Here is a 24,770-nt window from a genome sequence, read left to right on the forward strand (position 1 = left end):
TAACGACATTTTACCATGTTTATTTTCACACATGGAAATAAGTGATTTTTCCTTTTCGCTTCTGAACTATACAGAGTTCTGATATTTTATTTCAGATTATGTGCAGAACTTGAACTTGTTTCATTTGACTACTTGTGGTTCAAGGTAAGCTGATTCTGTGAATAATTAATGTCTTACTGGATGTAGTTGACAACATTCTGGCCATGAAGTACATTTGATGATAGTTCTAGCAAGTTACTGGTGAAACTCTTCCAAGGTTCTGTTAACATACAAAAATAAGCGATTTACGTGAATAACTTCTGAACTACACATAGAGTTGATAATTTTTTTGGCAAATATTGTTCAGGACATTGAGCTGGTCATTTTGAGTACTAGTGGTCTAGAGTACCTGTTTTCAAATTGAACTTACGTATGATTGAGTGTGTTTGATTATGCGCGACATAAGCGATTTACGTGAATAACTTCTGAACTACACAGAGTTGATAATTTTTTTGGTAAATATTATTCAGGACATTGATATGTTCATTTTTAATACTAGTGGTCAAGGGTACCTGTTTTCAAATTGAATTTACGTACGATTGAGTGCGTTTGATTATGTGCGGCATAAGCGATTTACGTGAATAACCCAGGACCACAAGTAGTCAAAATAAACATCTCAAAGTCCTGATCAAAATTTTACCCAAACAATATCCACTCTATGTATAATTAACCATACATGAAAATCGAATAGCTAACTAATAGCTAACTGCCATACATGAAAATCGAATAGCTAATAACTAATAGCTAACTGCAGACTAACTTGAGTCCGGTGAGTCCAGGCTGGAACTTCAGACTTAAATAAGTTGTCCACTACAATAATTTTTTTTTTTTCATAAATCTTGCAATTATGTGCTACTGAAAACATCCACTGTCTTTATTTTAGCAATATTACCTTTTATCATGCTGTAGCAGCACATCTTCAGTGCTGGATCTAGCTCTCATGGGGTTAATCGACAACTTCCTTTCTCCTGAGTTATTGTGCTCTAATACTACAAGTTCCATGATGCATTGCACTGCCACTAAGCAGGAACCTCCTCTAGCTTCAAAAAGATTTGTGATGTCATTTCTGTCCAACCTCCTCTTTTACATTTGTCCAACGCACACTCCATTACACACAGATGTCTCTCTCTAACATCATGTCCTCCCTCTATCTGAAACTGAACCTGTCAAAAACTGAACTCCTCGTGTTCTCTCCCTCTACTAACCTACCTTTGCCTGACATTGCCATCTCCGTGTGCGGTTCCACCATTACTCCAAAGCAACATGCCCGCTGCCTTGGGGTCATCCTTGATTCCGAGCTTTCATTCATCCCCCACATCCGATCACTGGCTCGCTCTTCCTATCTGCATCTCAAAAACATTTCTAGAATTCGCCCTTTTTTTACTTTCGACTCTGCAAAAACTCTTACTGTCTCACTTATTCATTCTCGTCTGGACTATTGTAACTCTCTACTAATCGGCCTCCCTCTTACCAAACTCTCCCCGCTCCAATCTGTCCTGAATGCTGCTGCCAGAATCATATGCCTCACCAACCATTACACCGATGCCTCTACCTTGTGCCAGTCATTACACTGGCTACCCATCCACTCCAGAATCCAGTACAAAACTACTACCCTCATCCACAAAGCACTCCATGGCTCAGCACCACCCTACATCTCCTCTCTGGTCTCAGTCTACCACCCTACCCGTGCCCTCCGCTCCGCTAATGACCTCAGGTTAGCATCCTCAATAATCAGAACCTCCCATTCCTGTCTCCAAGACTTTACACGTGCTGCGCCAATTCTTTGGAATGCACTACCCAGGTTAATACGATTAATCCCCAATCCCCACAGTTTTAAGCGTGCCCTAAAAACGCATTTGTTCAGACTGGCCTACCGCCTCAACGCATTAACCTAACTATCCCTGTGTGGCCTAAAAAAAATAAAAAAATAAATAAATAAATAAAAATAAACATTATCAGGTTCCTCTCATCATGTTGTCATACACTTTATGCAGTTAATAGCCCTCTGTGTCTGTACTGCTACATACTTAGGCAGTTAACTGGTTCATGCAGCTTTACATGAACACCCGAGCCTTACACTATGGCTGGTCCGAACAACTAAAGCAATTGTTACCATCCACCTCTCGTGTCTCCCCTTTTCCTCATAGTTTGTAAGCTTGCGAGCAGGGCCCTCATTCCTCCTGGTATCTGTTTTGAACTGTGATTTCTGTTATGCTGTAATGTCTATTGTCTGTACAAGTCCCCTCTATAAGTTGTAAAGCGCTGCGGAATATGTTGGCGCTATATAAATAAAAATTATTATTATAGATAGATAGATACAGAGATATAGGATGGATAGATAGATACATACAGATATATCTATATATCTATGTCTATTTCCATAGATATGTCCATATCCATGTTTCTAAACCCCCTTCACCCCTGGAGCTTTTTTCGTTTATCTCTCCCCTTCTTTCCAGAGCCATAATGTTTCCATCAATATGGCCATGTGAGGGCTTATCTTTTGCGGGACAAGTTCTACTTTTGAACGACACCATTGGTTTTACCATGTCGTGTAACAGAAAATGTGAAAAAAAAGTCAAAGTGCGATGAAATTGCAAAAAAAGTGCAATCCCACACTTGTTTTTTGCTTGGCTTTTTTGCTAGGTTCACTAAATGCTAAGGCTGTGCACACGTTGCGGATTTGATTGCAGATCCGCAGGGTTTTTTGCTGCCCAGAGTTGCATCAAATCCGCAGTGTAGTGCTCAACCAATGTAAGTCTATGGGAGCAGCAGACTTGTTGTGCACATGCTGCGGAAAAAGACACACCGAAACGCAGCTTTTTTTTTTCAGCAGCATATCACTTCTTTTTTTGCCAAACTGCAGCGTTTCTGTACCCATAGACTTTCATTGAGTCGGGCACATCTGCAGCAAAACCGCAGATGTAAAAAAGAGCTGCAGTTTAGATGCGGATGTGGGTCTGAGAAACGCTGCAGTTCGGGAGGAGGGAAGTGTGTGGGCGGTGATGGTGTGCGTGTATGTGTGTGCGGACGGGGTCTGCGGGACTGTTCGGGTGTGTGCGGGACTGTTCGGGTGTGTGCGAGGCTGTGCGGGGGGTCTTTTGGGGTGTGTGCAGGCATCATCTGATGGGACTACAAGTACGCAGCATCCAATTTGCAGCTAATTTGGATGTAATCTGGACAGTGGACACGCACCCTACACTATCCATACATCTATCAATAGATATATCTATCCAGATATATCTATAGATAGATATAGGAATAGATAGATGTATGCATCTATAGATCTATCTATATGTAGCTCTGTCTATCCATTTCATCTATCATCTATATGTCTATCTATCTGTGTGTAATTGAGTGTGGGTTGGACAAATGTAAAAGAGGAGGTTGGACAATAATGACATCACAAATCTTTTTTTTGTTCAATAATACATCTTTATTTAGCTTTCAAAAATGCATACAAAAACGCACAAAAAACACGCAAAAACCGCACCAAAAAAAATTAAAAAATGCATCAAAAGTGCGAAAAAACTCCACAAAAAACTGCATCAAAACTGCAGCAAAAACTGCATCAAAACCGCACCAACAACAGCATCAAAACTGCACCAAAAACTGTATCAAAACCCCACCAACAACAGCATCAAAACCGCACCAAAAACTGCATCAAAACCGCACCAAAAACTGCATCAAAACCGCACCAAAAACGGCATCATAAGGGTATGTGCACACGCTGCGGATTTTGCTGCGGAACCGCAGCGTTTCCGCAGCTGCGGGTCCGCAGCGGTTTCCCATGAGTTTACAGTACAATATAAACCTATGGGAAATGAATTCCGCAGTGTACATGCTGCGGAAAAAACGAGCGGAAACGCATCGGTTTATATACCGCAGCATGTCATTTCTTTGTGCGGATTGCGCTGCGGGTTTACACCTGCTCCAATAGAAAACTGCAGGTGTAAATCCGCAGCGGAAACCGCTATAGAAACCGCGATAAATCCGCAGTAATAACCACAGCGGTTTTGCACTGCGGATTTATCAAATCCGCTGCAGAAAATTCCGCAGCGGAATCTGCAGCGTGGGCACATGGCCTAAACGCACAAAAAACTGCTTCAAAACCGCACCAAAAACTGCATCAAAACCACACCAAATACTGCATCAAAACCGCACCAAATACTGCATTAAAAGTTCGCCAAAAACTGCATAAAAAAGCATCAAAAACCTGAATCAAAACCACGCAAAAAAGCACCAAATACTGCAGCAAAAACTGAATCAAAACCGCGCAAAAACCGCACCAAAAACTGCATCAAAACTGCTCCAAATATTGCATCAAAAATGCACCAAAAATGCATCAAACCCTCACCAAGAACTGTATCAAAAACTGCAGCAAAACGGCACCAAAAACAGCATCAAAACCGCACCAACAACAGCATCAAAACCGCACCAAATACTGCATCATAACCGCACCAAAAACTGCATCAAAACAGCAAATACTGCATCAAAACCACACCAAATACTGCATCAAAACTGCACCAAAAACTGAATCAAAACCGCACCAAAAACTGCATCAAAACCGCACCAAAAACTGCATCATAACCGCACCAAAAACTGCATCAAAACTGAATCAAAAACTGCATCAAAACTTCACCAAACACTGCATAAAAAAAGCATCAAAAACCTGAATCAAAACACGCAAAAAAACGCACCAAATACTGCAGCAAAAACTGAATCAAAACCACGCAAAAACCGCACCAAGAACTGCATCAAAACCACACAAAAAACCCGCATGAAAACAACGCAAAAAATATGAAAAAAACGTGAAAAAAATGCATAAAAAACGCAGCTGCGTTTTCAGCAAGGAGATGCAGATTTTGTGCAGAAAATTCTGCACCCAAATCTGCAACGTGTGCACACAGCATAAAATTGACCTGCCATTATGATTTTCCAGGTCATTACGAGTTCATAGACACCAAACACGTGTAGATTATTTTTTATCTAAGTGGTAAAAAAAAATTCAAAACTTTGCTAAAAAGAAATAAAATAATTGCGCCGTTTTCCGATACCCGTAGCGTCTATATTTTCTGAGATATTGGGTCGGGTGAGGGCTAATTTTTTGCTCGCCGAGCTGACGTTTTTAATGATACCACTTTTGTGCAGATACGTTCTTTTGATTGCCCATTATTGCATTTTGATGCAATGTCGCGGCGACCAAAAAAACATAATTTTTTTTGTTGTAATGAAAACAACTGACATGTTGCTCACCGCCGAAGCCCACCTCAAAGCGTGGGGATAATGCCAGCTGATGTACTATTCCGTCAGCTGGCAGAAAGGGGTTAATGATCAATATGTTTCAGTTAAAAAAAAACGAAGAAAAAAAAATATGGCGTGGGCTCCCGCGAAATTTTCTGCGCCAGAGGGGGAAAGCCGACAGCCGAGGGCCAATATTTGTAGCCTGCTATGAATATCAGCCCGCAGCTGTCTGCGTAGCCTTTACTGGCTATTAAAATAGGGGGACCCCCCAAAAAAATGACGTGGGGTCCCCCTATATTTCATAGCCAGAAAGGCTACGCAGACAGCTGCGGGCTGATATTCATAGCCTAGAGAGGGGCCATGGATATTGGCCCTCCCCCAGCTACAAATACCAGTCCGCAGCCGCCCCAGAAATGGCGCATCTGTAAGATGCGCCAATTCCGGCACTTAGCCCCTATCTTCCCACTCCGGTGTAGCCGTGGGATATGGGGTAATAAGGGGTTAATGTCACCTTGCTATTGTAAGGTGACATTAAGCCGGGTTAATAACGGAGAGGCGTCAATAAGACGCCTATCCGTTATTAATCCAATAGTATTAAAGGATTAATAAAACACACACACATTAGGAAAAAAGTATTTTAACCCCTTCACCCCTAGAGCTTTTTCCGTTTTTTCGTTTTTGTTTTTCGCTCCCCTACTTCCCAGAACCATAACTTTTTTATTTTTCAGTCAATATGGCCATATGAGGGCTTATTTTTTGCGGGACGAGATGTACTTTTGAACGATACCATTGGTTTTACCATGCCATGTAACAGAAAATGGGAAAAAAATTCCAAGTGTGATGAAATTGCAAAAAAAAGTGCAATCTCAGACTTGTTTTTCGTTTGGCTTTTTTGCTAGGTTCACTAAATGCTAAAACTAACCTGCCATTATGATTCTCCAGGTCATTACGAGTTCATAGACACCTAACATGTCTAGTTTATGTTTTATCTAAGTGGTGGATACAAATTCCAAAGTTTGCAAAAAAAAAAAAAAAGTGTGCGATTTTCCGATACCCGTAGCGTCTCCAATTTTCGTGATCTGGGGTCAGGTGAGCGCTTCTTTTTTGCATGCCAAGCTGTCATTTTTAATGATACCATTTTGGTGTAGATACGTTCTTTGATCGCCCGTTATTGCACTTTAATGCAATGTCGCGTCGACCAAAAAACCGTAATTTTGGCGTTTTGATTTTTTTTCTCGCTACGCCATTTAGTGGTCAGGTTAATCCTTTGTTTTTATTGATAGATCGGGCGATTCTGAACGCGGTGATACCAAATATGTGTAGGTTTGATTTTTTTTTAATTGTTTTATTTTGATTGGGGCGAAAGGGGGGTGATTTAAACTTTTATATATTTTTTATATTTTTAAACACTTTTTTTTTTTATTTTGGCATGCTTCAATAGCCTCCATAGGAGGCTAAAAGCATGCACTACACGATCGGCTCTGCTACATAGAGGTGAAGTACAGATCACCTCTATGTAGTAGAAATGGTGGTGTACTTTGAGCGCCGACCACAGGGTGGCGCTCAAAGCAATCGGCCATCAACAACCATAGAGGTCTCAAGGAGACCTCTGGTTGTTATGGCAATGCACCGCTGACCCTTGATCATGTGACGGGGGTCAGCGGTGTGAGCACTTCCGGCCGTGCAGCCGGGAGCGCTAGTTAAATGCCGCTGTCAGCGCTTGACGGCGGCATTTAACTAGTTAATGGGGGCGGGCGGATCGCGATTCCGCTCGCGCTCATTGCGCACACATGTCAGCTGTACAAAACAGCTGACATATTGCGGCTTTAAGGTGGGCTCACCGCCGGAGCCCACCTTAAAGCAGGGGATCTGCCAGCTAACGTACTATTCCGTCAGCTGGCAGAAAGGGGTTAATATTCTTCATTTAAGCATACTTACCATACTTCGGCGCCTGCAAAAAATGTAAAATAATAAACCGTATACTACCTGTCCACCGTAGTCCAATTAATAACGAGTGTCCCATGACGATCTCCCCTATAGAACAGTGACATCGGGTGATGTCACTGCTCTATAGGACCCTATGTGACACACTGACAGGAGACAATGGCTCCTGCAGTGCATCACTGAGAGGTTACTATAGTTCACTGGTCTCACTTTATGGCAAAAAGCTGCGTGGGAACTTTCTCACACAGCAATGCCAAAAGTGAGACTAGGGACTATTTTCTCACAGGGGCGTAGGAATACATTGTGGGGAAAACATTGTGGAAGGATACCTTCCATCATTGTATTCCTGGAGCCCCTGGAGAGCGGTCGCATCAGCTGATGCTCCTGCTCTCCACGGGAGATCGGCGAGGGACACTCGTTTTAATTGGATTTCTGCGGATCAGGGAGTATAGTGTTTGTTTATTATTTTAATATTTTTTACAGGTAACACTGGCTTCGAGGAACAAAGTGACAAGTGATAGTGAGTATGTACTCTATGTTTTATGTACTGTACGTCTGTATGTATGTTGTATGTATGTACTGTATGTATGTACTGTATGTGGCATGTTGCATGTCGTATGTTGCATGTCGTCGCATGTTGCATGTTTCATGTCACATGTTGCATGTCGTCACATGTTGCATGTTCTCGCATGTTGCATGTTGTCGCATGGTGCATGTCGCATATCACATGTCTCATGTTGCATGTTGTCGCATGTCACATGTTGTCACATGTCGCATGCCCTCGCATGTTGTATGTTGCATTTCGTCGCATGTCACATGTTGCATGTTGTTGCATGCCGTCGCATGTTGCATGTTGTCGCATGTCGTTGCATGTCGTCGCATGTCACATGTCATTGCATGTCGTCGTATGTTGTCGAATGTTGCATGTCGCCGCATGTCACATGTCGCATGTCGTCGCATGTCGTCGCATGTTGTCGAATGCTGCATGTTGTCGAATGCTGCATGTCGTCGCATGTTGCATGTCACATGTTGTCATATGTCGCATGCTGCCACATGTTGCATTTCGCATGTCATCTCATGTCACATGTCGCATGTCGTCACATGTTGCATGTTGACGCATGTCACATGTCGTTGCATGTCACATGCCGTCACATGTTGTTGCATGTTGCATGTGGCATGTTGCATGTCGTCGCATGTTGCATGTAACATTTTGCATGTCATATGTCGCATTCCCTCTCATGTCGCCACATGTTGCATGTCACATGGTGTATGTTGTATGTCTGTATGTACTGTGTCTGCATGTTGTATGTACTGTATGTCTGTATGTATGTACGTGTGTGTGTGTGTGTGTGTGTGTGTGTGTGTGTGTGTGTGTGTGTTGTTTTTTTTTACATTCAACACATTAGCTGGATGATGGGACTACTACTAGAACAGCAAAAAGAAGAGAAGCCAGCACTGCTGAAGGTCAAAACGCAATATCCAAAGTGCACATGCACATAATAAATTCTGACTGTATTTCAAATATGAGATATTTAGCAAATAATTGATCAATTCTTTGAGCTACCCCGCCACTTCACGGCAATCTCATAATGGGGCAGTCCTAACTCTACGTTTTTTATTACATTGTGCCATTACGGCCTCCTAAATGTATTGAGAGTGAGAAAAAAAAAAAAAAAAGGACAAACCACATTAAATAACATTACATGACAAACTGTACCTGGAGCATTGACAGAATCACTCCCTTAGTGCCAGGAAGGCGAGCACGGATAGAGGCCGATCAGGTCCTGTGCGGACATATCAGATCTGGCCCCCACACTGCCAAACCAACACCAAAGTTAAAGCATGAAACTGGCTGAGGCACAGCTGCCTAATTGACTAGAGCCTGAGGCAGGGCAGGGCTGCTGTGTGTGTGTGCACAGCAGCCTATCAATCATAGTGAACCCAGACAGAATGGCGCATATGACCCAGCATGCGCGGCAACAGTGGTGGTCAGCCACATACCAATACATAAGCAAAAAGAAGAGAAGCCAGCACTGCTGAAGGTCAAAACGCAATATCCAAAGTGCACATGCACATAATAAATTCTGACTGTATTTCAAATATGAGATATTTAGCAAATAATTGATCAATTCTTTGAGCTACCCCGCCACTTCACGGCAATCTCATAATGGGGCAGTCCTAACTCTACGTTTTTTATTACATTGTGCCATTACGGCCTCCTAAATGTATTGAGAGTGAGAAAAAAAAAAAAAAAGGACAAACCACATTAAATAACATTACATGACAAACTGTACCTGGAGCATTGACAGAATCACTCCCTTAGTGCCAGGAAGGCGAGCGCGGATAGAGGCCGATCAGGTCCTGTGCGGACATATCAGATCTGGCCCCCACACTGCCAAACCAACACCAAAGTTAAAGCATGAAACTGGCTGAGGCACAGCTGCCTAATTGACTAGAGCCTGAGGCAGGGCAGGGCTGCTGTGTGTGTGCACAGCAGCCTATCAATCATAGTGAACCCAGACAGAATGGCGCATATGACCCAGCGTGCGCGGCAACAGTGGTGGTCAGCCACATACCAATACATAAGCAGTACAATACAGTCAGAATTTATTATGTGCATGTGCACTTTAGATATTGCGTTTTGACCTTCAGCAGTGCTGGCTTCTCCCCTGCTTTTGCTTCTGGATGGGACTACTACTGTCCCATCATTGGCTAATGTGTCACTCACTGTCACTGTAGCAGGCATCGTCCGATAGGACTTGTAGTCCCATCGGACGACGCCTGCACACAGAGACACACACAGCAATGACGCCTGCAGCAGACCCCAGCACGGCCAGCGGACCCACCGCACCGCCCGGCGTAGCCCCACAGCACATCCCGGCGCCGACACATGCCGGCGCAGGCACCGGCAGATGTCGGCACCACGGCACATCTCGGCGCCGACACATCCCGGCGCAGGCACCGGCACATGCCGGCACCACAGCACATCCAAGCATCACGGCACATCCAAGCATCACGGCACATCCCGACGCGGCACAATGGCAAATCCAGGCACAGCACCACGGCACATCCCGCAGACTCCTCTGCGCCCACCCATCCCAGAACATCGCGTTCACATCCCTACCTACTACCTAGCCCTCTGCTGGATGTCCTCATATGAACTCGAGCGTGGGAACTTTTCACAGGCTCCAGTTCATGAGGACATCCAGCAGAGGGCGCATCACCGCAACTCAAGGTAACTACAGGTCACCCTGCTTTCCATTCATTCCCCTGGTTTTTACAGGCAGGTGCGGCTGCATTAACAGGCTTCTGCTTGTAAAATTAGTTAACCCTTTCAGATGGATTTGCAACGTGGGACAGAACGACAGAAGGTATGGAATATTGTTGTTTGTTTGTTTTTTACTCTGTTTCAGGTGACAAGGGTCTTCAGGTGGATTAAGAGTCTAATAAAATATTACAACAACATCTGTCTTTATTTCATTAAAATACTTTGTAATAATGTGTGTTTTCTTAACCATTTCATACTATTGGATTAATAATGGATAGGTGTCATAATTGACGCCTCTTTCCCAAAGAGGCTTAATGTCACCTTACAATAGCAAGGTGACATTAACCCTTCATTACCCCATATCCCACCGCTACACGGGAGTGGGAAGAGAGTGGCCAAGTGCCAGAATAGGCGCATCTTCCAGATGTGCCTTTTCTGGGGTGGCTGGGGGCAGATGTTTTTAGCCAGGGGGGGGGCCAATAACCATGGACCCTCTCCAGGCTATTAATATCTGCCCTCAGTCACTGGCTTTACCACTCTGGTGGAGAAAATTGTGCGGGAGCCCACGCCAATTTTTTCCGTGATTTAACCCTTTAATTTAATAGCTAGAGGGCCCAAATTTTGCACATACACACTACTAACATTAGTAGTCTGGAATATGCAAAAAAAAAAGGGATATGAGATGGTTTACTGTATGTAAACCATGTCTCATATCCTGTCGGGTTTGGGAAGGAGATAGCAAAAGCCGGCAATTGAATTGCCGGCTTTTCTCTATAACACCGCTGCGTATTTCTTGCAAGTCACACTGCTGGTTCGTGAGTAATCCATATTTTTCTCGCCCCCATAGACTTTCATTGGCGATTTTTTTGCGCAATACGGTGACAAACGCAGCATGCTGCGATTTTCTACGGCCGTATAATACAGATCCGTAAAATACGGCTGATAGGAGCTGGGCCATAGAGAATCATTGGGCCGTGTGTAATGCGTATTTTACGGACGTATTTTCTTGCGCTCATACGTCCGTAAAACTCGCTAGTGTGACGCCGGCCTAACTGTCCTAAAACCTCTGCCAAACCCGTCACATTTTTGCCCTATGTAATACATTTGTGGTCTTCCCTAGAAATATTAGACACTTTCCCATTCATCTATAAATTAGCTTAATAAACTTGGAACTAAATTAATTAATACAATTGATAATTATCAACGGCTCATTCACACGTTATATTTTCTTATACTAGTGATGATTATATTTTTATTTCTATAGCGCCAACATTTTCTGACCACTTTACAATTAAGCAGGGACATGAACAGACAATAAATATATCACAAAGTGACACAGATCAGCAGGTACAGGAGGAGTGAGGGTCCTGCTCGCAAGCTACAATCTATAAGGAAATAGGGTGGGATGTGCTATCCGTGCTTTTCACAGATAACACTTGTGCCTAAAATAGTGAATGGGGCAGTTCACATGTCCGGGATTGTTTGTAGTCCATACAAAATCATGGAGATATGTTCCATACTGATCCAAACGTCAGAACAAAATTGTCAATGCAAGTCTATGGGTCTGTGTAAAAATCGAACAGAACTGTCATCTTAGTGATGTCCGAGTCCGATCTAAACGTCAGATCAAAATACACATATAGCTCAGCCGTGAGACCACCATCGATCCTGGTCAAGTATCCAACATCTTTGGCTGTGAGGCTATGTGCACACGTCAGGATTTCTTGCAGAAATTTCCTGACCAAAACCGGACATTTTCTGCAAGAAATCCTGTGCGTTTTTTCATGTTTTTCTCGCATTTTTTGTGTGGATTTTTTTGCAGATTTTTCCGGGGGTTCCAAATGCAATAATATGGTGGGAAATCCGCAAAAAATCAGCAAAATTAATGAACATGCTGCGTTTTTTACCGCGATGCATTTTTTTCGCGGGAAAAAAAAGTGACATATGCACAAAAATTGCGGAATGCATTCTAAATGATGGGATGCATATGTATGCGTTTTTATAGCGAAAAAACGCAAAAAATCCGGAAAGTGTGTACATACCCTGAAACAACCCCATATGATCAGGTTTCCTCTACCAAAACTTGACAGTTCCTTCAATGATTGCAGCCATTGGCCCCGTTTTCCCTTGTTTCTTCCAGACCCATTTGCACCCATCAGAGACTAGTCTGTTGCCTTTCATCTCATCGCTCCAAATCACCCATCTTCAATCTTATACTGTCCATTTGTCATACGTTTTTGCAAACTCAAGCCAACGCTTCTCATCACAATAGTGAAGTTGAAGTCTCTCACCTTATTTGCAGCTTCCAGACTTGTGTAACGTCTGCAGGACAATTGATTGATTTTTGTATGGTTATCCTGAGGAAGGAGTCGGTGGAATCTGAAACGCATCAACAATAAACAATACATTTGTGTATAAGACAGCCAAGATGATTGTCTATAAAATGATGGGAGTCTCACGTTGGAAGCAGTAGTGGATGGTGAGATATGGAGCCTGAAAGTCAAAAGGTCAAAACATTGTTACTCTTTTGCTCGTCAGTGTGTTTGTCTTAGGGTATGTGTCCACGGGCCGTTTTACATCCGGAATAGCAGCGGATTGAACGCTGAGCAGAGCCGCAGCATTCAATCTGCCGCGTCCAGATGTTACAGCATAGTGGAGGGGATTTTATGAAATCCCGTCTCCACTATGCGTGCTAATACGCACCCGGCGGCCCTGCGATTCCAGACATGCGGCGCGTCTTTTTAGATCGCAGCATGTCCGTTTACCTTGCTGCGCCGCTGCAAGGTAAATCACAGGGCCCTATGTGTGGGGTGCGATGATGCCGGATGTGTGCAATGAACACATCCGGCATCATCGTGTCTCCAGAAGGGGGCGGGGCTTAGGGCAGAGCGAGTTTTCCGCTCCGTCCAAAGCGCCGGCCATCCTGAACGTGGACACGCACCCTTAGGATCTTCTTGTGTTTTTAGGGGGTTGATTTGTGGTCTGTTTATTTTATACTTATTATTGGTAATTTTTAAAATATATTTATTTGTGTTAATAATTTTTGATATATTATATTACTACTATATTTTTAATACAGATTGTTATATGGAAAAAAATACATTGAAGAAAAAAAACCTGATATAAACAATAGGTCATTTTCTCATGAGGCCTTCAGCGTAACCTCATTATAATGTGATATTTGCAGGTGATTCATGTTTCGTCCTGAAGGTTTAGAGCTGGAGTGGCCTCTGCTGGTAACACCTAGTACTGCACAACAGATGGAAGCATTTTATTGGTTTCGCCAGTAGGTGTCAGTAGCGCTCAGTGTAACGGCATCACAGAGAGATAAGGAGACGTAATATCAGAATCTGGGGAGATAGTGAGAAAGTACAGGAGGAATATATATATATATATTTACATTTTCATATTTTGCATAGTTCATTATTTTTACCTTCAAAGCAGCAACCGAATAATAATTATTGCAGATGTGACTGAGGGTTAATAATGATCTGGTGAAAAAAGAAAAAACAGCTCCGACTCTAGGGGCATTGTAGCACGGAAGCCAAGGGATCAAATGTAGAAACAATTCAGCGTCTTAAAATGTCGATGTTTATTAGAGAACTAAGTACAAAGTTCAATGCATAGTATTTACATAGACAGTCTTGAATGTTTGCATTGAATTTTCTAATAAACATCACAATTTTAAGAAATTGGATCTTTTTCTACATTAATAATGATTTCCCGATCTAAAATGAATATTTTCTGTGTGTATAAAAAGTGGTTGTCACGCTGTGTTGTCCAGCCTGCTCTCCATTGTAGACTCTACAACGAGGGCTATGGACGGGGCGATCCGCACCGCTGATCGGCATGGGGTCTCTTAGGCCGCGTCCGGCCTCCTCCCACTTCAGGACCACTGGTTAGTTCTGAGGTCCCCCAGGGTCACAAATACCGACCTGATGTTGACACCCCAAATCGGCATAGCACAGGGCAGCCCAGAACACCTGGACTCAAGCGCTCCAGCACTCAGCCTCCCTGGTAACTAGGATTACAGGCGCACGCCACCGCGCCCGGCGATTGTCTAGTGCTGCTATTACTGACTAGAGGCTGCAAGGAGCCGTGACGTCATCGGGAGCCACAGCGCCATCTAGTGTCTGCAGGATGAACCTGCCATAAAGTCAGTAACATAAGTCAGTATACCGCTGCAACATGGTCACAAATCACAGTAACATCAGAAATAACCTCAGAAATACTCTGACACCGGAGTCTGATACTTGATTCTGATACCTGACTTTCACATATCAAAGTCACAAATGAAAGTCAAACCTCAGAAATACTCTGATACCGGAGTCTGATACTTGACTCTGATACAGGAAATTAGTAAAATTAGTAAAATTAGCAAAAATTAGTACCTGGGATCACTTGACCTTGTGGTGCAATGGTAAGGCCTACGGCTGTAGTCTCTAGACGCAGGATCCATTTTTTGTCGGCCGGATCCTTTTTTTTTCCCGCCGGATTGGTTTTATCTTTCTGCCGGATCCGTTTTTTCCGCCGGGTCCGTTTTTTTCCGCCGATCCGGTTTTTTTTGCCGAATCCGTCGTTTTTTCGCCAGTCGGTTTGTTTTTGCGCCGGATCCGTTTTTTTACGCCAGATCCGGTTTTTTTTGCCGGATCCGTATTTTTCCGCCGATCCGTTTTTCCGCCGGATCCGTATTTTTCCGCCGATCCGTTTTTCCGCCGGATCCGTTTTTTTTCCGCCGGATTCGTTTTTTTTCCGCAGATCCGTTTTTTTTTTTGCCGAATCCGTTTTTTTTCCCGCCAATCTGTTTGTTTTTCCGCTGGATCCGTTTTTTTTCCGCCGATCCGTGTTTTTTTGCCGAATCTGTTTTTTTCCGCCAATCGGTTTGTTTTTACGCCGGATCCGTTTTTTTACACCAGATCCGTTTTTTTTCGCCGGATCCGTATTTTTCCGCCGATCCGTTTTTCCGCCGGATCCGTTTTTTTTTCCGCCGGATTCGTTTTTTTTCCGCAGATCCGGGTTTTTTTGCCGAATCCGTTTTTTTTTCCGCCAATCTGTTTGTTTTTCCGCCGGATCCGTTCTTTTCCGCCAACCTGTGTTTTTTTGCCGAATCCGTTTTTTTTCCGCCAATCGGTTTGTTTTTGCGCTGGATCCGTTTTTTTTTACCCCAGATCCGTTTTTTTTTCGCCGCATCCGTGTTTTTCCGCCGATCGGGTTTTTTTTGCCCCGGATCCATTTTATTACAAGCCAGATCCGTTTTTTTTTCCGCCGGATCCGTTTTATTTTTCTGATCCGTTTTTTTTGCCGACTTTGTTTTTATCCCGCCAATCCGTTTTTTTTGTGCCGGATCAGTTTTTTTTTTACGCCGATCCGTTGTTTTTTTTGCCGAATCCGTTTTGTTCCCGCCGATCGGGGTTTTTTTGCGCCGGATCCGTTTTTTTTACAAGCCAGATCCGTTTTTTTTCGCCGATCCGTTTTTTTTTCCTAATCCGTTTTTTTTCGCCTATCCGTTTTTTTCCACCTAATCCGGTTTTTTTACGCCAGATCTGTTTTTTTCCGCCAGATCCGTTTTTTTCCGCCGATCCGTTTTTTCTTTTTGCCGAATCCGTTTTGTTCCCGCCAATCGGGGTTTTTTTTGCGCCGGATCTGTTTTTTTGACAAGCCAGATCCGTTTTTTTTCCAACGGATCCGTTTTTTCCGACGGATCCGTTTTTTCCTGCTGATCTGTTTTTTTTTGTGCCGGATCCGTTTTTTTCCCGCCGGATCCGTTTTTTTCCGCCGGATCCGTTTTTTTTTCGCCGGGGATGTGCATGTCTTCAGTGCCATCTCACAGATCTGCGGAGCATCATTTCTCTCTGTAAGTTATACCTTGATTCAACTTGGCCAAGTGTTTTTGCAGTACCATTATATCTCCATCCATGATTTCTCAAGCACTTTTCCAAAATTGTGTAGTCAAGCTAAGTGAATTCACTATCTACCTTTCTGTTATTTCATAAGCAGTTGCGATGATCGGCATCTTCTCTGAAGTACTGATGAAAACACAATCATTTTACTTCTTTTCAAGAACAGGTTAGTGCTTCTCTTGATTTCTGTTCTAACTTGGCTTGTCCCATGACTTCTATCTCACTAATGCTACAAGGGGTTTTCCATTCTCTCCCAATGATGTAGCAGCATGTCTCCCCAGTGTCAGACCGGGGTGTTTAGAGCCCAATAGACGAATGCGAAGGGTCACCTCACAGCTGCAAGAAAAGATTTTCTTTTTGCTCTTATGCTCAAGGACCAAGTGTTCTACCATCTGAAGTTGCCTGCACTATTACAATATATTTTTGGATTCCATACGGCAAACAGCATAATAGAAAAGAAATCTAAATGGCTGATTCTCCTTTTGGTTAGTGACGTCACATCTGTGAAAATATCGAATCAAAATTATTCAAAAAGTGATACACACTATATAATCATATAATTAAAAAGTAAAGGCTGTGACACCAAAAAATGAGCTCTCACACAGATCCGGAAATATAAAAAAAATATATTAGAATATGGCAATGAAACAAGCAGAATAAAAATGTTCCCACGTTTAGTTTTTTTCTAGTAAACACAAGTAAAGCTCTACTTATTGTTGTGCTGCTGTAGTCATACTGACCTGGAGAAGGACGTCAAAGGGAACCTGTCGGCAGGATTGTGCACAGTAACCGACACACAGTGTCAGGTCGGCGGCGTCATACTGATTACAATGATACCTGGTGATGAAATCTATCTTGTTGTTTCTTAATCTTTATTCTCAGTTTTGTGGTGCTGATATGCTCGAGTCCTAAGGGCTGTCCCACACGTCCAGATAATTCCGGTACCGGAATAAATCGGTACCGGAGTTATCCGTGTCCGTGTGCCTGGGAACTCACGGAGGCCATACGTGCGGCACACGTGTGCCGCCCGTATGGCGAGTGGGTACCACACGGAGCGTGTGGTACCCACTCTGCATGGTGCTGAAGCTGCGATTCATATCTTCCCTGTAGCAGCGTTTGCTGCAGAGAAAATATGAAGAATAGTGTTTAAAATAAAGATCCATGTGTCCGCCGCCCCCCCACCCCCTGTGCGCCCCCCCACCCCCTGTGCGCCCCCCCGCTGGTCAGAAAATACTTACCCGCTCCCTCGCTGCTTCCTGGTCTGGCCGCGGCTTCTCCTGCATGCCGTCACGTGGGGCCGATCATTTACAGTCATGAATATGTGGCTCCACCTCCCATAGGGGCGGAGCCGACTATTCATGATTGTAAATGATCGGCCCCACGTGACCGCATACAGTAGGAGGCGCGGCCAGACCAGGAAGGAGCGAGGGAGCGGGTAAGTATTTTCTGACCAGCGAGGGGGGGGGCGCACAGGGGGTGGGGGGGCGGCGGACACCTAAATCTTTATTTTTAACACTATTCTTCATATTTTCTCTACAGCAAACGCTGCTGCAGGGAAGATATGAATACCGGCTTCAGCACCATGTGGGGGGACAGCGCTTACTGTAGCGCTGTCTCCTGCACGCACACGGACCCCAGACGGAGAATGTCCGTGTGAGGTCCGTGTTTTACGCGGACCCATTGACTCTATTGGGTCCGTGTAAAACGTGCGCTCCCACGAACACTGACATGTCTCCGTGTTTGGCACACGGAGACACGGTCCGCAAAAAATCAATGACATCTGAACAGATGCATTGATTTTTATGTGTCTACGTGTGTCAGTGTCTCCGGTACGTGAGGAAACTGTCACCTCACGTACCGGAATCACTGACGTGTGAAACCGGCCTAACACGGGGTTCATGTATGTGGTGCTCTGATTAGGTATTCATAATGCAGACTGCTGACAGGTCACTGATCCCTTGGCGATCCCCGACAGCTGCTACTGCGCAAGCGGCGCCATATTTGATGAGGATTTTTAAAATCTTCTCTAGTAAGATGGTGACGCTGGCGCATGCGCAGTTGCAGCTATCGGATCTCTATACAAACCGATAGCTGCTATTGCACAGGTGCCCCAAGTGCCACTGACAAAATTGATATTTTATTTTTGCTCAAGGAAATCTGCAAAAGGGATTAAGTGCACAGTAACCATGCGATTATGCTGCAGTGCAGGGGCCAAGGCTGGCATCTGCCTGCAAAAGCGTTTCTTTTTTTTATTCACTATGTGATTGTATTCATTATGGAAACTAGGGGGCGGGTCAGTGAGGGATCAGTGACCTGTCAGCATTTTGCATTATGAATAGCTAATCAGAGCATCACATGAAGACCCCCACAGGCCGCCCCGAAGCACAAGCATATCATTAACTCAATACTGAAAATAAAGATTAAACAACAACCACAAGACGGATTTCAGCACCAGGTCTCACTGTAATCAGTATAACGGCGCCGACCTGACACTGTGTGTAGTTTGCTGAACACAATCCTGCTGACAGGTTCCTCAGAGCACGTGGGGAACGGCATTAAAATAAAAGCCATAAAACTGTGACAAAATAGAATTTTCTTTTCAAATTGCACCCCATTTTGCTTTTTTTCTGCTTTCCACTTGAACCTAATATTAAGTGCAGCCATTAGAACTTACAAATTGTCCTGCAAAAAGATAAGCTGGTCATAAAACTATATGAATATATAAAGCTATGGCTGCGAGAATGGTGGGAGTGGAAAGCGATAAACCAAAAATATAAACTTTTGTTATTTTCCCCTTTTTTTCTCAAACTTCCTTTGTCCCTTTTTTGCTTCTTAAACGGGCTGCTTCACATTAATAAATGATATTGACTGTGTACAGAAAGTAAATCTATGGCACTTACTAGTATTTTGTAATTGTCCACATTGCCTCCTTTGTTGGGTTGACTCATCTTTCTATTGCAGTATACACTTCTCATTTCCATGGTTACAGACTACCCTGCAATACAGCAACAGCTGCATTAGGCTGCTTTCACACTAGCGTCGGTACAGGGTCGTCGCACTGCGTCGGCCCGACGTACCGACGCATATGCAGCGCCCCAGAGTCCTGGTCGTTGCAGTACTGTGGCTCCGCCACTAAGGGGAGCCTTGGTACGTTCGATGGCACTGAAGGAGTTCCTCCAATCAGGTATCACAGACACCAATATGTTTTACAGCTGGGCCTCCGGGGGGAGCTAAGGGTGCTATTCATTAGGCCACTCCCCACCATAGTGGGTAAACTGGGGGTCAGGCAGAAAGTTAGAGAGAACGCTGACGGGATTGAACGGAGCAACACCTGGTGGCAGAGGGTGTTGTGAAGGGAGAGACTGTAGGGTCTCTGCCAGGGGTGGGATCCTGGCAGAGGCTTGGCATTGAAAGAACGTAAAGGGACCGTGCCTGCTCAGCATAGCGGCGGTGCCCGAGAAAGGACTAGAAGCGAGACAGATTGTGCTGAGTGAGAAACGAGATCAAGCAAAAGGAGAATACCAGCAGGGGTTTTGTTGAAAGAGGCAGCACCTTGCTGAGGCGCAATACCGGTGGCCGGAACGCCGAGGGAGTGGATTAGAATACAGCTTCAAGCCATACTCCAAACAGCGGCAGGACAGTCGGTCTCAGGCGGGCTGTCTACCACATATCACCTATGAAGTCTTGGGGGGCAATTGCGGGAGAGGGGCGACTCTAGGGTCCCGGAAGAACTCCAGGCCTACCTGACAAACGGGTGCCATTCCAACCTGAATACAGGGAGGGGTGGATTACAGAGGAACATCAAATCGAGTTGTGAGGGAACTTAAGAAACAGACACAACCGTTGTGGGGTTACTTTCCGTGAGCACAGCAGGGAAGGACTACAACACATAGCGCTAGAAGGAAGGCACAGATTTCCACCTGAGAGGAGAACTCTGGAGGTGCCATTGGACCGGCCGGACTTGCGCAGCCTGGTGAACCGTATTCTGGACTGAGGACTCAGAGATCTCCAGTAAAGAGGTAAAGAGACTGCAACCTGGTGTCCTCGTTATTTACCGCGACTTACACCCCACAACTGCACCGCTACATCGCTACCATTACTACCACCTATTACACCGGACGTCCCCCACTGACGGACAGGGCCACGGACCGGGTCTAGCCACCGTGACAACCCCAGGACTGAGACCTAGAGGCCCGGCTCCGGGTACCCCTCGGCCCTGCGGCGGTGTGGGGGCGCGCCGCAGACTTGGCGTCATGAACAGGATCTACTTAAGCCTGAGGAATCAGGTCATGTGTGCCTAGAGACTGTGAGTTATTGTGCTTGGACTGTACTTTATTGCAAGACTGTGCTGCGCCAGTTGCCGCCAAAATCCGCCGTCATTGCAGCGCTGAGGAGAGCGCAGGAAGAGAAGAGGGGCGTGAAGTGGGCGTAGGCAATCTGGAGAGCGCGAACAGCAATGGCCGCCCAGTCTAAGTATTTCTGTGTCTTGAGGACGTGCCCGTCAACAGCTGAGGTACGCCTCCTGATCCTGGTCGGAGGGTGGAGACCATGGGGACGGGCCCGCCCACGGAAGAGACCGCGGAAAGACGACACGGAAGAAGAGAAAAAGATGGCGACACCCGGAGCGCCACGCGGAGCTGACCCGGCGCGGCCTGAAGATACGCAGCCTGAGGTAGTCTCAGGGGCGCCCACACTGCGGAGTTCGACCTTAACGGGGCCACCGATGGGACGACCCCCTCCGCCGATGTCCGCGGAGCGAGCGGCTGCAGCCGAGACCCGACAGCTGGCACGCCGCCTGAAGCATGATATCCGTGTGCTAGCTCGGATGGGGCAGCCCACAGAAATCCACCTGTCCCCAGTGTCCCCTGCTTCTTCTCACCTGGCCGCGTCCGAAGATGCACCACCGACGCCGGACTTAAAAATAATTCCGGATGCGGAACATTACCGGCGTCTGATGGCCGCCTGGCGGAGCCGGCCCCAGCCCGCCGAGCCGATTGACCTGATAAGCCCTCCAGAGATCCCACCGTCGCACTGGGGTGTGGTGGTGGCTTTCAACCCCCAGTATGGACGGGGAATAATTCAAGAGATCGGGGAGCCCCTACAGGTCCGTGTGGATCGGGCAGAGGTGGAGCCGAGCAGCGGGAGGTTCGATTGCAACCTAGAGCCAGGTGATGCTGTCACCTACACGCGGTGGAGGAGGGCCGTGGGTGAAACAGGCTGGATAGCCCGAGGCGTGCAGCGGTGCGTTGCCCTCCAGGCTGCTGCAGGAGCACCGGAAGACGATACTCCAGCGAAGAAAACTGCAGAGCCCGGTCCCGCGGAACCACCAGAAGATCGACCTCATCGTGCCCCGGGGGAACGCATACGGTTGCCGACAACGAGGATCTCCCAGCGAGGGATCCTGGCACTGCTAGGACCGGAGCGGCGCCCTGGCTCACCAGAACGATCTGTGGGATTGGTGAGGCCAGAGGGAAGACCCCCTGCTACATCTCGACGGTAAAGTGATATTAACCATGGAAAATGTAAATAGTTGATGTTTACTGTTCTAAGTTGCTGCTAAACCCGTCTAGGGTTAAAGGTGACCCCTTAGTTGACCTGGGGTCACTGCTGTTGTTTTTCTGAAGTTTAAACAAGTTTTAAAAGAGAACTGCAGAAATCATGGACTGCGCATGATTCAAACTCTCCTTTGTAAAAAGTTTGCACCTTCTTAAAGGTGCTCCCTACTGGTTTTAGTCAAAGACACTTTGTGAAGATACCTTTCTTACTGGTTCTCGTTAAAGACACTTTGCGAAGATACCATACCGGAACCTTTGCATGGACTGGTAGGCTGAGAAGACGAGCTACCTCGGAAAGACTTGGTCCCCTCTTAAAGGGGATGTGAAGATTTGCACTTGAAAATGATACTGTTATAGAACAGTAATGTGATAATGATGCTTTGAAAAGAAATGTAACTGTTTTACATGCCAAGTTATATGTGTTGAATTTGTTGAAATGTGAAATCTAAATAATGTTTTGAAGGAAGAAAGATGCAGAGAGCCCGTAGGGGTAGAAGTAGAGGTCTGCATAGTTGAAAGTAAAAGAAGTAATAATGAAGGTGAGGATAGAAGGTAAACCCCGCGTCCCCATTGAAAGGTTACTTTGTTACTAAGGACAGAGAGAGAACCCGTAGGGGTTAGAGAGTGAGTCCTTAAAGGAGCCGAGTGGAGCTGGCTCAGAGTTCTTCAAACGAAAGGAATGTTATGTCTATACTGTGTATGGTAGAGAAAGGCAGTAGGCCCTGGCCGAACAGGGCGGTCCTGTAAAAGAAAGGAGAGGCAGTAGGTCTGGTGCCATAGGGACAGGCGGTCCTGCAGGTTCATAAGAAGGAGAATGTAAAGTTGAAATGCCTTATAATGTGATTATAGGAAGGTCTTTGATAGACTAAGAGTGTGAGTCTCTTAAAGGCAATGTTAATTTATTGTTCTCAGAATTTGCACTAAGTAGAATACCCGGTTGGGTAACAGGAGTTGTTTATCACCTGTAATTTATAATGTTGATTATGTTTGTAACGTTAAAAGTGTCCTCACCTCCCATAAAGGGAAGCCTACTTAAGTATACTTATTGTTTTGCACTCAACAAAATTGTATGTCTGTTTACTAATCTGTATTGTTGTTTTTCTTCCCAGTCCCGGAGTACTGTGTTTAACCAGGGGGGAGTGCAGCGCCCCAGAGTCCTGGTCGTTGCAGTACTGTGGCTCCGCCACTAAGGGGAGCCTTGGTACGTTCGATGGCACTGAAGGAGTTCCTCCAATCAGGTATCACAGACACCAATATGTTTTACAGCTGGGCCTCCGGGGGGAGCTAAGGGTGCTATTCATTAGGCCACTCCCCACCATAGTGGGTAAACTGGGGGTCAGGCAGAAAGTTAGAGAGAACGCTGACGGGATTGAACGGAGCAACACCTGGTGGCAGAGGGTGTTGTGAAGGGAGAGACTGTAGGGTCTCTGCCAGGGGTGGGATCCTGGCAGAGGCTTGGCATTGAAAGAACGTAAAGGGACCGTGCCTGCTCAGCATAGCGGCGGTGCCCGAGAAAGGACTAGAAGCGAGACAGATTGTGCTGAGTGAGAAACGAGATCAAGCAAAAGGAGAATACCAGCAGGGGTTTTGTTGAAAGAGGCAGCACCTTGCTGAGGCGCAATACCGGTGGCCGGAACGCCGAGGGAGTGGATTAGAATACAGCTTCAAGCCATGCTCCAAACAGCGGCAGGACAGTCGGTCTCAGGCGGGCTGTCTACCACATATCACCTATGAAGTCTTGGGGGGCAATTGCGGGAGAGGGGCGACTCTAGGGTCCCGGAAGAACTCCAGGCCTACCTGACAAACGGGTGCCATTCCAACCTGAATACAGGGAGGGGTGGATTACAGAGGAACATCAAATCGAATTGTGAGGGAACTTAAGAAACAGACACAACCGTTGTGGGGTTACTTTCCGTGAGCACAGCAGGGAAGGACTACAACACATAGCGCTAGAAGGAAGGCACAGATTTCCACCTGAGAGGAGAACTCTGGAGGTGCCATTGGACCGGCCGGACTTGCGCAGCCTGGTGAACCGTATTCTGGACTGAGGACTCAGAGATCTCCAGTAAAGAGGTAAAGAGACTGCAACCTGGTGTCCTCGTTATTTACCGCGACTTACACCCCACAACTGCACCGCTACATCGCTACCATTACTACCACCTATTACACCGGACGTCCCCCACTGACGGACAGGGCCACGGACCGGGTCTAGCCACCGTGACAACCCCAGGACTGAGACCTAGAGGCCCGGCTCCGGGTACCCCTCGGCCCTGCGGCGGTGTGGGGGCGCGCCGCACATACTGTGAAAAAAATGCCCGACGTGGCAGCGGAAGCAGTCTTACGACGCTTCCGCTGCCCCATTGCAAGGTCCGGGGAGGAGGGCACGGCGTTTCGGCCGCGCATGCGCGGTTGGAAATGGCGGACTAGATGCACAAAAAAATGTTACATGTAAAATTTTTTTGTTGCGGCGGTCCCCAAAACACGACGCAACCGTCGCACGACGGTTGCGACGTGTGGCAATACGTCGCAATTAGTGTTGAGCGATACCTTCCGATATCGGAAAGTATCAGTATCGGATTGGATCGGCCGATAATCAAAAAATATCGGATATCGCCGATACCGATACCCGATACCAATGCAAGTCAATGGGACCAAAATATCGGAATTAAAATAAACCCTTTCTTTCCTTGTAGGTTCATTCTACATGAAGGAAAACAGCTAAGAATAATGTAGGATGTATTGGGGGAGGTGGCGGAGACATTAAAGGCACAGAGGTTTAGCCCAATCAAATAGAATAGCAGGAATTTTAAAAAAAATTTA

At 45.7% G+C, this 24,770-nt stretch overlaps 1 protein-coding gene across 1 annotated transcript in view; it reads right to left on the reverse strand.

Annotated features, from left to right (window-relative positions):
• The window catches only part of LOC143786270 (FAST kinase domain-containing protein 1, mitochondrial-like), a 45,593-nt gene extending 32,450 nt beyond the window's left edge, over positions 1-13,143 (reverse strand). The window contains exon 1 of the mRNA XM_077275547.1: positions 12,787-13,143. The gene's annotated coding sequence lies outside the window, so the exon portion shown is untranslated. The remainder of the gene's footprint in view (positions 1-12,786) is intronic.
• Between the last annotated feature and the right edge of the window lie 11,627 nt (positions 13,144-24,770).

The sequence above is a fragment of the Ranitomeya variabilis genome, chromosome 7 (assembly GCF_051348905.1).
Source record: "Ranitomeya variabilis isolate aRanVar5 chromosome 7, aRanVar5.hap1, whole genome shotgun sequence".
In the NCBI taxonomy this organism is placed as follows: domain Eukaryota; kingdom Metazoa; phylum Chordata; class Amphibia; order Anura; family Dendrobatidae; genus Ranitomeya; species Ranitomeya variabilis.